The following is a 14,097-nucleotide window of genomic DNA, read 5'->3' as shown; positions in this document are numbered from 1 at the left end:
TTTCTTGCTTATTTGATCCAAATTAGTCTATTTAGGACAATTAGTGTTAAACTATCCTTCTAGACTATACCTCAGTTACCTTGATGTGTTGGTAGACAGAGGTACATGTGAAATATTACCCGTGAGGGAAGCACTGTGCTTCCATAGACCTCTACCGTTTCTGAGTAAGCAACCACAGGGAGAAATAAGGGTCATGAGTTATATCTGCATAGCCAAAGTATAGAAGATTTATGACTTAGTGAATTTGTAGATATAATAGCATTCTTGACCAATCTGGCAAGCTGTCCTTGAGTATGTCTGACGTTTCACATAAAAAACCAAACCAAAACACACACACACAATAACTCTAAAGAGACGAACAATTATATACATGTTGTCTCTGAACACTGAGGTAGCGTTCTCTGAATTTACAAAAATAATGACATCCTATTGGGAGAGTGAGGTGGAAATTTCCATATTTTGCTTTTGAGGCACTTTTCAAAACCATTTAATGCCATAATTCATATCCTGTTGGATTAAAAGGCATATGACTCTAATATCAGTAAGAGTCTATGTAGTGGTTTTGCTGATTAAAGAAATAGAAGAAAATACAATAAAAAATAATGAACTTAGAGCCTCATTTGAGATGAGCCTTTTTACTTCCAAGTGCCAAATGACAGAACAGAGCATTTATTTGCTGCATCTTTCTACAGGGAGATAAATAATATATCTTACACTGATTGGCTGATTTGTGCTTGTTATAATTTTCATCTATGCCTTTATGCTGTTTTCAGGTCTTCTCTGATAAGGAGCAAGCTAAAGATATTTTGGCATTTCTTAGGAAAGTGATTGATCAAAAAGGGTTAATAGCTGGTGGCCAAAGGAATATTTTGTTGAGAAATAGATGCTGCAAAATGTCCTGGTAAGAGTTACCTCTTCTTTCCTTTACAGAAGCTGACTGTATTTAGCCATTGGTACCTACTATGCAGTAGTGTTATTTCCTAGCACTGGCATTCTGCTAGTTATGGTGTCTGTGGTATAATACTAATATAGCAATATTTTCCCCCTTACTTCTCATGATCTTTTGACAGAGCTCATATTCCAAATAGTTCTGTTGATTATATCCTTTGTAAAATTTTAAACCATGTAGCTCATGCCACCCACTTAGGCCATTATATAGCTCTTGCGTTCAAAGAGGGAATTTTCTGAAGTATGCATTGACTTCCAAATCACTCTGTACTGTCCTTATATTGCTATTCTTGGAGACTGTCCATTTTTCTAAGTATAAGAATTCTTGGCAATGTAGCTACAAAGCTGAAAACCTTTGGAGTCATTCCTGGCTCTCCCTCATCAGCCTCACATCCAGTCATTTGCTTTGTCCTTTTGATTTTACCTTCCAATACCTCACACATTCCACCAATGCTTTCCATTCGGGCATTGGTTCCATTTAATTTCCCATTACTTGTGTGTAGTACTGCAATAGGCCCTAACTGAATTCTCTGTATCTTTTTCTACTAATCCCGAAGCATATTATCACTAGATTGAGCTTCTTAAAACATAGATCTGAATTTATTGGCTCATTGGTTAAAACACCATTTATTACAGTCCCAGATATTCTAGGCTTATCTCCAGCTCCTCCTGTCATGCCCCTGCCCGTGAGCTTAATTGGGATATTTGCTTTTCTCTGAGCATTTTCCATAATCTACTACATCCATGCCTTTATCCGTGTTGTTGCCTCAACCTATAGTGTTCTTTCTCTTCATTGCTCCTCGTAAATTCCTGTCCAACTGCCAATTCCAGGTAAGTTGTAACCTGTTTCATGAAGACTGCCTGATGACCACACCTGGATGCCACCTTTACCTCCTCCTTTGAATCTCTGTAGATTTGTTAGTCATAATCCTGTGCCGTTTACTCTGTCTTAGAGGAATTTGTATGCACTTGTCACTCTTTTTTCTCTAAAGTGAGCTCTACAAAGACAAGAGCTCTTTGTTCTTGTATTTGTCTCTCCTACATTTTCTAACTTGATAAATTTTATATTGTAGGAGCTCAGATATGAATTAAATGAAATTCTTCATGATTAAGGGGAAAAAAGAACATCCTTTTATAGTCACCTGACCTAATGTTAGCACAAAGGTCTATGATGGCTTTATTTCATGAGAATGCATTTTCCACAAGGTCCACCAGGTAACAACAGTACATGAAATGAAACAAAAATATTAAACAACAGAGACTATTGTGGAGTCAGTTTATTTTGCCTTGCATATACCTAACGGTAACTTAGATTATAAATTATTGTTATGGTTTTTACAATAATTTTGATCATTTTGATAGCAGAGACTTTGTTATGGGACTTTGTAAAGTAAAAACATTTTCTTACATATTACCCACATTTTTCTCCTGTCTTTTGGAGGAAGAGTTGTTCTTGTATATTTCCACAATTAATCCCACCATCTGTACATTTTTAAAAACCTCATTCCTGTCTGTTCTGTGACTTAGTACCATAAAGTCTTCCTTCCCTCTCATGCCTTTAAACCTTTTCCCTTTCTACTGTTTCCTTTTAGCCAAAAAAAAAAAAAAAGTGCTGCAGTCTTCACTTAGTTTAACCACATTTCCCCCAGCTGCTGCTGTACTTTTCTTTTTTCCAGCACCAGCAAATTTCCTGAAGATGAATTTTATCCTGGGTCCCTCGATTTCTCTGCTCTCTATTTGTTCATTGCAGTTGGCTTCTACATTATCTCCTCACTGAAGGTCTGTCGCTGTTTTATATCTGGTCATCTCTCTTCAGTTCCAACTCAAATACTTTTTGTTCTTTTGAGAAAGTCAGCCAAATCTTTTTTGAACCTCTTCTCCCTTCTAGATACCACTTTTGTGGCATCCTTTTTTCTGCCTCTTTTTCTTTTCAACTAGTGTATATAAAACACTGACTACATGCGTTGTGTTAGACACAATGGGATGCAAAGGTATATCCTATCCTTGTGATTAAAACTTAGTCTCAATAAAGAGACAAGATATATATTATGCAAAAAAGTTATATAATAAAGTTTTACACTTCCAAATAATTCTCATTTGAAATGGATCTAATATTTGGGTTATTATATAAGCATCTTATCTGGTAATACTTATTCAGTGGTCCCTACCTCCAATTCATGCTTCTTAATACAGTGAGCTGAATTAAAATAACAGTCTGCACATTTATTTTATTTTACTCTGTAAAATATTACTCTTATAAATATTTTTCTCACTTTCATAAGTTTCCCAGTAGCTTTATAAAATCAGTCTCTTCAGTATCAAAGCTGTCCATACTGAGTGACATTTCTAGCCCCTGTGGACTTCTCACCACTCTCAAGTGCTCATGAAGCATTTTTCCCCTTGTCCTTTCACTGTATTGTCATCATTACAGCAGAAGGCAGTCTCTAAGAAGTCTATGACAGTCCTTATCTTCTGGTATTTACACCCTTGTATAATCCCCTAACTTTGAGGGTGCGCTGGATTTAGTGACTTGATTGTAATAAATAGAATATGGTAGAAATGATGTCATGTCAATTCTGAGATTAGGTTATAAAAACTGTCTTTCTGCCTTGAGTATTCTCTCTCTCTCTCACTTTCTCACTCTCACTCTCACTCTCTCACTCTCACACACACCATCACCTCTCTCACCTCCCACCCTGAGAAAGCTAGCTGCCTTGTCATAAGGCATCCCTGTGAAAAAGGTCCACATGGCAAGGGACTGAGGCTAGCCAAGAGCCATGTCAGTAACCTTGGAAGTGAAAGCCTTCAGATGAGACTGCAGCCCCAGCCAACAGCATGATTGCAATCCCATGAGAGATCTTGAGTTAGAGGTGCTGAACTAAACTGTGTCATTTCGTAGTTCACAAAAAGTGTGAGATAATAAATGAAATATTTGTTGCTCTAAGCCATTAAATTCTGGAATAATTTGTTACACAGCAAGAAATAACCAATATGTCTGCTTAAAGTAGCCTTCCACCCTTCTTTATCCGTCAGTAATACACCAGTTCTAATACTAACCACTCCCTACCTATTGAAAATGTTTCCTTCTTTTTCTGTACTCCTGTAATATTTAGTTAGTGGTCTTTATTGTCATGTATCGTCTTCTTTCTTATTTATGTCCGCAAGAAGATAAGTATCTTTAATGATAGCAACTGTTTCACACATTTCCACAGCTTGTAGAAAACTTAGAACAATTTCTTGAACATGGTAAGAATTTAATGCATCTTCATTGGGTAAATATAAGAAAGCTGTGCTTGATTAATCATCAAAATAAATGTATAAGACTGTAATACCATAGGATATTATCATAGGATGAGAGATAATCACTTTAAAGCTTCCAGTAAAGCTTTTAGAACAAATGATTGACAGAAAGGAGTGGCACAGTCAGGTTAGATGAATAAAATTGCAGAGAATGGAAAGCACAGAGGATATTGTGGGACCAGTTAACAACTACTTGGTAGGCAGCAGGAGTTTGGATTAATGCGTAGCTGAACAGAGGGCCCATGCCAAGTTCTTCTGGTGTTTAGTTTTAGATACTGCTGTGGATTGATTGAACTGTGTCCCCAAAGTTCTTATATTAGAAGCTTAATTCCCACTGTGACTGTTAAGAGGGTGGGAAATCCTATTATGGTAATTGAAAGGTGGGGCCTTGAAAAGTGATCACATTGTAGGACCATGCCATAGTGAATGGATTAAAAATGGGGTTATAAGCACCGTTTGGAGGACTTTAAAGGAGAGTGAACGAGGAGGTTAGTGTCTCTCTCTGCTCTGCCATTTTCACAATGTGATACCCTGCCATCACTGTTGCCAGCACCACGACATTCACCAGCTGTGTTGCCTGGTCTTTGGACTTCCCAGGCTCTGAAACTGTAAGCAATAAATTTCGTATTCTTATAAATTACCCAGTTCCAGATATTTTGTTGTAAGCAAGAGAAACAGACTAATACTAATACATTCCATGATCTCCATGAGGCAGACACGCATGGGAAAATGCAGCCCAACTGCACTTAACGTAGTACATAGTGTGTATTTAGTAAATATTTGATTCAACTTGAAAATACCAGGTGGGGGAATAATTTCCAGGGTGTTAACTGGTAAGCTTCAAACTTTATAACCAACTGGAAGACCATGATGGCATTCATACAAAAATATAGAAGTGTTTAAGTTAAGTGATGTAGTTAGATTATTCAGGCAGCAATGTACACGACTAGATACAGGAACTCTGATGAGGAAGGATAATTAGGAAGCGACTAACTGAGACATGAACTTATAATAGACTTATAGGTCTTCATATTTGCCATCCTATTTCCAAAAACTGAGTAACTCTCTTAGTTAAATAGGATCTCTGAAAACATATTAACATGTCGAAGTAAAACTTGCTTAATCCTTGTAACTATAAATTCTTTGTGTTGGCCTAAGGGGACGGCTGTATTATTTTACACTTCTACTTTTAGAAAATGTGATAAGTTGGTAAATGCCAATCTTTTTATCGTTGGCTAATGAGACTTTAGAAGTTGTACATGCAATGAGAAGTCTGCATGTGGGACCAGCTAATACCTGACACAATGCTATGCCCTCTGGTAAGCTTTCTGAAAACTCACAGTATCAACGGGACTTTTTGAAAGCTTACAGGTCATCAGAGTATTATATGAGTGGAGGGATGTATTAAAAATATATTTTGTTGAGATTATGCATGGTACAAGGGAGAAACTATTCCAGATGGTCATAGACTGTGACTTCAAGGAGTTTTCCATGTAGTAGGAAAGGGTTGGGGACAACCAATTGGATTTATCTACTTCCTCAATAACCCATAACATGGGAGATAAAATTGAATTAAAAGCTATATCAGTTCCAATATTTCACTGATGCTTAAAAAATGAGAAAAATGAAAAATATCAGTCTATAGCTAAAAGATGAAAGAGAGAAGTGGATAAAGGAAGACTAGAGAGAAGAAATGAAACTGAGGAAGAGGTGACTGAAGCACTGGAGGGAGAAGAGCAAACACGAGGTGGAAGCATGAGAGTGGGAGGCGTCAGCGTGGAGTCAAGGGCACGAACCGAAAAAGGTAGGACATACAACCAGTGAGGAAATTAGCCAGGTGGGAGGAAGAATCAACTGATGTGTGATGAAAGAAGGAAATGAAATTAGGGTGTGAAATGAGAAGAGAATATTAGTGTCTAAATAGTAATGTACTTTTCATTTACAGAAAGCTTTGTATATATGTGTGTATGTATATATGTGTGTGTGTATGTGTGTGTGTGTGTGTGTGTGTGTGTGTGTGTGTGTGTATTTATATATACTTTTGGCAGCTGGCTGGTATAGGGGTCTGAACCCATGACCTTGGTGTTAACAAAGTGGCACTCTCATCAACTGAGCTAACCAGCCAGCCCCAGAAAGCTTTATAAATATTAACTAATTAACCCTCATCTCAGCCCTGAACATAAATGTTATTATCATAGTTATTATTATTAATAACTGAATGTGAAAGGGGTCAGAAAGGGTTAGACATACAAAGCTTTAAATCTTGTACATGTATTTTTTTTTCTCTGACATGAAAGCAGCAGCTAGAAGGAAAGTTTTGTTTCAAAATCTTGCAAATCCATTATTGCTGGATAAGAATTGCATTTATGCTGCCTCCTTCACCTTAATGACCTTAGGCTATGGGATCTGAAGGTGTAGTTTGCACCTGACTATCGACAATTCTTCACCTGCAACTCATCGTTGATAGTGGGACAAAACAAAGAGCTTTCAGTTCAGTTTCAGTTCTTCTGATTGACAGGATTATTATTAGTAGTAATGTTTCTAAGAACAATGTATACCTTCCCCTGAATACTATGCAATTGCAACATGACGGTGAAAACCAGTTGCACAGTTTATGGTAGCCCAGCCGCACTTACCGTGTTTGTTTTGGAGCCTTTCTCTTTTCTTTAGTCCCACTGAGACGGGAGGGAACTCTCCATTCAGGAGCAGTTCAGTGCCAGCTGCTAATCATGCTCTTGCTCCCGGGGGCTGTGAGGGGTGTTGGCGAGGGGTGGAGGAAGATATCAGAAATCGGATTGAAAACACCTTCGAATGTACCTAGCGACACTTACTTTTTCTTCCTACTATAGTGAGCAAACAACCACATGCCTGTACTAATGTAGATTTCCTTTCACCGTGAGCCTCTGTCCACAGCTAATTCCGCTGCAGGTACAAAGGCTGTCAACATTCCTTCTCCAGAGTGAGAAAGGAGCCTGACGGGTAAAATGGCCACTACTAGTGTTATTTATAAAAACATCCAACCTACTGCAAGACAGTCCTTGTGCTAAATGTAAATCTTAATATAATTTAAGGTAGTATTAAAAAAAAAGTGGCAGTAATTATTTGGATGGGAGGATGGGTGTGTAAAGCATACATGGGAGTTGATGACTGTCTCACTTCCATATTTTACTTTTGCTTTTTTTTTTTTCTTCTTAGCAAAATGAATTTTATACAGATGGATTTTCTTTGGCAGTGATGCACAGTAAGTGCCACTCAGTTCCTTAAATAGGATTTCCTAATTCTCACATAGTGTACTCCAAAAAACAGTTGTAATTTCAGCTACCTGTATAAAAATTACTGTGTAATTTATAATGCTTAAGTGGCAATCTCTTTTCTTCTTTGTGAAGCAAATTAGACAAATATTTTACTTACTGAATTTAAGAAGTAAAGATGAACTATTACTGGCCATTTAGTTTAGATAAAAATATCTTTCTTTTCACATATCTTTAGAATCTTATTCTATGAGAGACAATTCTTACATTGCAAAATAAGAAAAACTACTTTCACGAATAACATATTCTTTTACTCTAAAATAGTAAAATAAGTGTGTTAAGGTTGACAAAATAAAACTTCAAATACATTTTATGTATTCCTCCCAAATTAGTTAAACTATTCTGGAGATGGTCATTGATTGAAAGCATAATCTGGAGCCTGCAAATTTCACTAAGGGATTATATTTATTTCATTACTTCTCTCTGCTTCTTAATGTATGTGATTTAGTTAACTTGGTTTCAAGATTATTACCTAGGTAGTTTTATAGACTCTTCAAAGCCCTCACTGAGCATTAACAATTACACTAAAAAGTGTGATTTCTGAATTTGTAAAATTACTGTTTTCGGGATTTCAAAAAAAAGCAAGATGACACCCCTTTCTCTTAGTGTTCAGGCGTATGTGCGTGCACATGCATGTGTATGTGCTGAAATGTGAAAAACGATGTTGGTTCCAGTACTATAGTTTGCAAATAACTTCTCTTTTTTTATTATTATTGGTATCATCACAAAATCACTGTGACTTCAAAGGGTCTGTTTATATGCCATGAAATTCCCTGAAACAATTTATTATAAACAAATAAAAATCGTTTTTGGAAGACGTGTCACTTTTTAAAGAAGCCATGGAGATATATAAGAAGCAAGTTTTTGTGAGTCTGTACCCACAGAGAATATAAAAAATGTTATATTTTTATATTCAAAAAATTTTTGTAAACTTAAAATATATGAAATAATTAGAAAGGCATTTGGAATTCCAAACTACATCATGTCCCATTACAGAACTTGAAAGAAGAGAGGAATCAGGGTGGATTCAAGGCAAAGTCTCAAAAGGCATCACACGGGAATGACATCCAAAATTATAATCATGTGACACTAATTAATAATGGAAATAGTGCTTTTTAGAGCCAGTAAACTGAAATATTTCCAGTGTTACAAGCAGTACACGTTCTCTACAAACACTCCTAACTGGGAGAACAGAATTTTTCCTTCAGAGTTCTTTTAGACCTTCAGGTCAGCAGTTTGTGACTTAACTTTTAATTAAAAATCACTAAATTTGGGAATATCTCCCCCCCCAAAAAAAGAGGCAGGATATGGGATGTTTGTACCCTTATCAATTAATTAGAATTATTTTTTAAAGTATATCCCAAAATATTTTATAAAAACTGAAAGACTAATTTCAGAACTTGTATTTGAATAACAGTTTGAAATATACACATATTTTCAAAAGAAAGGGCAGATACATAATTAATGATACTTCTCAAATAATATGGATGAAATAAAATTAATGAACATCAGTTGACCTCTACTTTAAAAAAAGAATAGTAAACATGGTCAAGGAGACTTCATTTGCTTTCATTTTATTTAGGAGGACTCAAGCATATCACAACCCATTGTAGATACATTCTCTCTGTTATTATTTTTCACAATTCATGAATTGAGAATTAAAGACAGAATAACGGTGCTATACATGATATGGAAAAAAAAAATTTGCCAGAATGAGAAGGCGAATTTACTACTGTTTCTTTAGTCTTGAGTAGCCATCCCCAGAAAAGAAGAAAGTACCACCAAAATATTTCTAGGATTAGATCTTCTAAACTGGTATGGTGGATGGAAATATTTTTCCCTCCTGAAAGAATACATAAGGTGCTATTTCCCATGGCAAAAATATGGAAACTTGAAATGCGCTGTTTCTTCCCAGCAAGTAACCAGGCTCCACACACATATATCATGATCCAGCTTCAAACTAAAAAGTCTTATTCTGAATACCAATTCCTATAAACTATGTAGCTCTCAATTATGGAATCTGAAACTGCTGGTTCCATGATGATAAAGGAACATGCTGTTCAAAAGACCACAATTTGCTTGCAAGTAATCAATACACTATTTGGAAAGAAACCTAGATGTGCAGTTTGATGTAGAAATGCTGAGAGCACCGCACTGAGGCTTCTGTGCACGTCTTGCTAAGTCATGTTGTTCTTTGTTGGTCTTAGGCCTGTTTGTTCATTTTCATAGACTCCAGAAAATTTTCTTGTTCACTGACATTAATAGCCTCTTCTGGAATTTTCAGGAGGGAGGATAAGAATTTGTAGCTAAACATATTTCCACTTTTTTTTCTTTTATTAAATTGCATACCTCGAAATGGAGAGAGAGTTAAATGAGGAATTTGAGCTTTTCCTGGGCCAGACACAGGCAAATGCTTTGGATGAAAGTAAAATTCGTCAATTGTGTTTTACAAAATTTGTATAACGTTTCATTCATGGTTCTAATCAAAGAGAAAGCGTCATATTGGATATTTTGTTGTTTGACAAGGTTGTTGTATGTTTTAACAACCATAGATTACTCCTATTTTGTATTTTTACATAAGAGAATATGAAAGGTCAGAGAAGTTAAGTACTCCAGGTCACACAGGTAAAAAACAAACAAACAAACAAAAAACCAAAAAAACAAATGAGAGCCAGGATTTGAACCTGGTTCTTACCCTTTTTAAGGCCTAAGGGAGGGTCTACCACTTGCTACAAGACATATAAGGCACATTGCCTAGAATGAGTTAACAATCTGTTGTATATTGTATATACGATTATAATAATAGATAAAAATATTTATATAATAATATATACATAAAATTGTATGTATTGTATATGCAGTGTATTGTATATTCTACATTGAGCCCCATTTTCTGAAGCTTGTTAAGTTGCTTTAAGAAGGACACTATCATTTTAAATTTTATCAGAATTTTGCCAAAATCATAAGGTGATTGTAATAACATATTCATTAACATAGGCTCAAATCTGAATGGTTGTCTTGTTTGTGGTGCTTGGCTGAATTGGAAAGAATGTACATCATGTTGAATGAAGGGGGTTGGACAACAAAAATAGGAAGGAATAAAGGGCACAGGCCAGGGAGAGCAGAAAGCAGGAAAGAAAGTCCTCGTTGAATGTCTTGCAGAGATAATCTGGACTCCTAAGCAATATGAATGGAATGAAGAGAATCTGACCAAAAAAAAAAAAAAAAAAAAATTAGCTGGGTTTTTCCCTTAATTAAATTAGGGCCATTTGAATAGCTCCCTGAATAATGGGTTTGGAGGAAAAGAGCAACAGCCTTATAAAATCTCTCCTCCTTAATTTATTACAGGTTGTTTTGCAGTCCTTTCAGCACCACGTTAGAGGCAGGCAGCGTAGTTTGTTTGCACAATGTGAGTTAGCCTCAGAAACTTCTGCACACATACACATTTTAAGTGAAATGACTGTTTATCTTGGTCAGGCCAGTAGGGTCACTGCTTTTGTATGTATTGTCTAAATGTTTTCTCCTCTTCACCTGTGTGACTTTTATTGAGACCGGGTGAGACAGCTCAGCCAGACTGCTGGTTCCATGCTCTTTGGCCGTAACTTAATATTCCTAAGTGAACTTTGCTCTGGGGTTATGGACTGTGGGAGGTATTAGTTGATCCTTCACAATTTCTGCCACAGACATTTTCAATTCTCCTTGGAATAGAAGAGGCGTGAGAGGAGGTGGTCAGGCCTGAGACAGCCTGCTGTATGGTGGGGCCCCACAATTTCACTTCACTTTGGCTCCATTTACTCCTTTTGCATGTGCTCATGATTCACAGGGAATGGCAACAGGTTTTCTGTGGCATTTTGTTGTGGGAACAGAGAAGCTCTGCTGGTCTGGGGTTCACATGTCCTTTGGCAGCAAGGCCAGAAGGATACAGCCAGCCCGAGGGCTGAGATCCAGTTTCTTGTGGAGTTGGAGTGCCCTCTGCTGCCCCAGAGAAGAAATGCACTTACAGAACAGCTCTTCTTGCCAGCGCTTTACTCTAGGTAACGAAAAACCTCCCCTGGACGTGCTCCCTTTGGAAACCAGATGCCCTCAGCTGATCACTGAGCATCTGGCTTCACTCAGATGTGAGGGCTTTGGCTCTTTCAAGGAAATCTCATCGAGGCTGGGTGTAAAATAAGACCAACGCCCACGTGGAGGGTAGCTTTTCCCTTGGCCATGATGTGTGGTGTAAGCCATTTAAACGCCACCAGAAGATTTTCTTTTTCTTTTTTTCTTTTTTTACACGATCATGTATGGTAAAACTGAATATTATAATTCCAGACTTGGAGGTTCCTGCACATTTTCTTTTGAAGTGTTTTTTTACACTTAAAGTCAACGTTGAAAAAAATTTTTTGTGACAAATATGAAGTATTATTTGTTTTCCTTTTTCTTTTCTTTTCTTTTTTTTTTTTTTTTTTTTTTTATCATTTTTTGCCTTACTTTCTAATTTATTTTGTCCACTCCCTGCTGTGCAATGCTTTTTCCTTATGTGGTCCTATAATTTACAGGCGCTTTCTCACGATATCATTTAATCATCACAGTACCTCTGTGATGTAAGCTACATAGTTGCCACTTTGCAGACAGAAATTCAAGGCCAAAGTCGCGCCTAGTCACACAGGTGGTGTCAGAGGTGAGAACTGTGTCAGCTTTTGTGCTAAGCTCTGGGTAAGAGTAGTAGTGAACAGTTATTTAGTACCTACTGTTTGTCAGCATCATGCTAAACATTTTTTATGCATTGCTTATTTTTTATGTCAGGTCACAAGGTAGGTACTTCATCACAGTCATTTTATAGATGTGAAAATAGAGATCTTAAAAAGTTAGTAATTATTAGTCATATAGCTAGCAAATGAAAAAGCTAGATTTTAAACATGGTCCATCTAGCTCTGGAGGCCCTGATGTGTGGACAACTTTTTATACGTAGAGAAATGACATAATCCCTGACCTCAAGCAGTTTAGTTTTGTAAAAATTGTGGTGAAATATGCATCACAGAAAATTTACAACTTTGACAATTTTTAGGTATAAAGTTCAGTGACATTAAGTATTTTAATTGTTATGCAACCATCACCACCTTCTCTCTCCAGAACTTTTTCATCTTTCCAAAACGAATCTCTGTGCCTATTAAACAAAACACACATTCTCTCTCCACTCTGGCCCCCCGCAACTATCATTCTACTATCTGCTTCTGTGAATTTGACTACTCTAGATACTTCTTAAATGGAATCACATGATATTAGTTCTTTGGTGTCTGGATTTTTTTCACTTAGCATAATGCCTTCAAAGCTCATCAATATTGTATACGTGTCAGAATTTCATTCCTTTTTAAGGCTGAATAATATTCCATTGTATGTATGAGGATATCTCAAAGAGTTCATAGAAAAATATAATTGAAAGAGAATATAAATCTTTCCGTGAACTTTTTGACGACCCCTAGTATATACCACATTTCTGTATCTATTCATCCACTGATGGACAGCTGAGATGTTTCCTCTTTTTGGCTATTGTGAATATTGCTGCTATGAACCCTGGTCTACAAATACCTGTTTGAGCCACTGCTTTCGATTCTAAGTATACATATAGAAGTGAAATAACTGAATCATGTAATTCTGTTTAATTTTTTAAACATAGATCCATCATACTGTTTTTGGCAATGTCTGTATCATTTTACATTCCTACCAGCAATGCACAAGGGCTCGTATTTCTCCACGTTCTTCTCAAAACTATTATTTCCTGTTTTTTGGTAATAGCCATACCAGTGAGTGTGAAGTGGTAGCTCTTTGTGGTTCTAACTCATATTTCCTTAATAATTAGTAATGTTGAGCATCTTTTCATGTGCTTATTGGCCATCTGTATATCTTCTTTGGAGAAATGTCTACTGAATTCCTTTGACTATTTCTGAATTGAGTTGTTGTTGAGTTGTATGAGTTTATATATTCTGGATACTAATCCCTTTTGCAAATTTTTTTTCCATTCCATGGGTTGCCTTTTTACTCTGTTGATAGTGGCCTTCAATGGACAAAGTTTTCAAATTTTGATGAAGTCCAATTTACCTATATTTTCTTTTGTTGTCTGTTCTTTTGATGTCATATCTAAAATCATTACCAATCCAATGTCACGAAGCTCTCTCCCTATGTTTTCTTCTAAGAGTTTTGTAGTTTTAACTCTTACATTTCAGTCGTTGATCCCCTCTGAGTTAATTTTTATATGTAGCATAAGGTAAGAGTCCAAACTCATTCTTTTGCAGATGGATATCTAGTTTTTCTAACATCATTTGTTGAAAAGACCATCCTTTCCCCATTGAATGGTTTTGGAACCCTTGTTAAAAGGATTGTATATGCAAGGATTTATTTCTGGGCTCTCTATTCTGTTCCATTGGTCTATATGTCTGTCTTTATGCTTGTACCACAGTATTTTTATTACTGTAGCTTTGTAAGTAGCTTTGAAATCAGAAAATGAGAGACTTCCAACTTTGTTCATTTGCAAGAATGTTTGGCTGTTCAGGGTCCT

Source organism: Cynocephalus volans, chromosome 14 (assembly GCF_027409185.1).
Source record: "Cynocephalus volans isolate mCynVol1 chromosome 14, mCynVol1.pri, whole genome shotgun sequence".
NCBI lineage: Eukaryota > Metazoa > Chordata > Mammalia > Dermoptera > Cynocephalidae > Cynocephalus > Cynocephalus volans.
The sequence above is the reverse complement of the archived record's forward strand: the minus strand, read 5'-3'. Positions refer to the sequence as shown.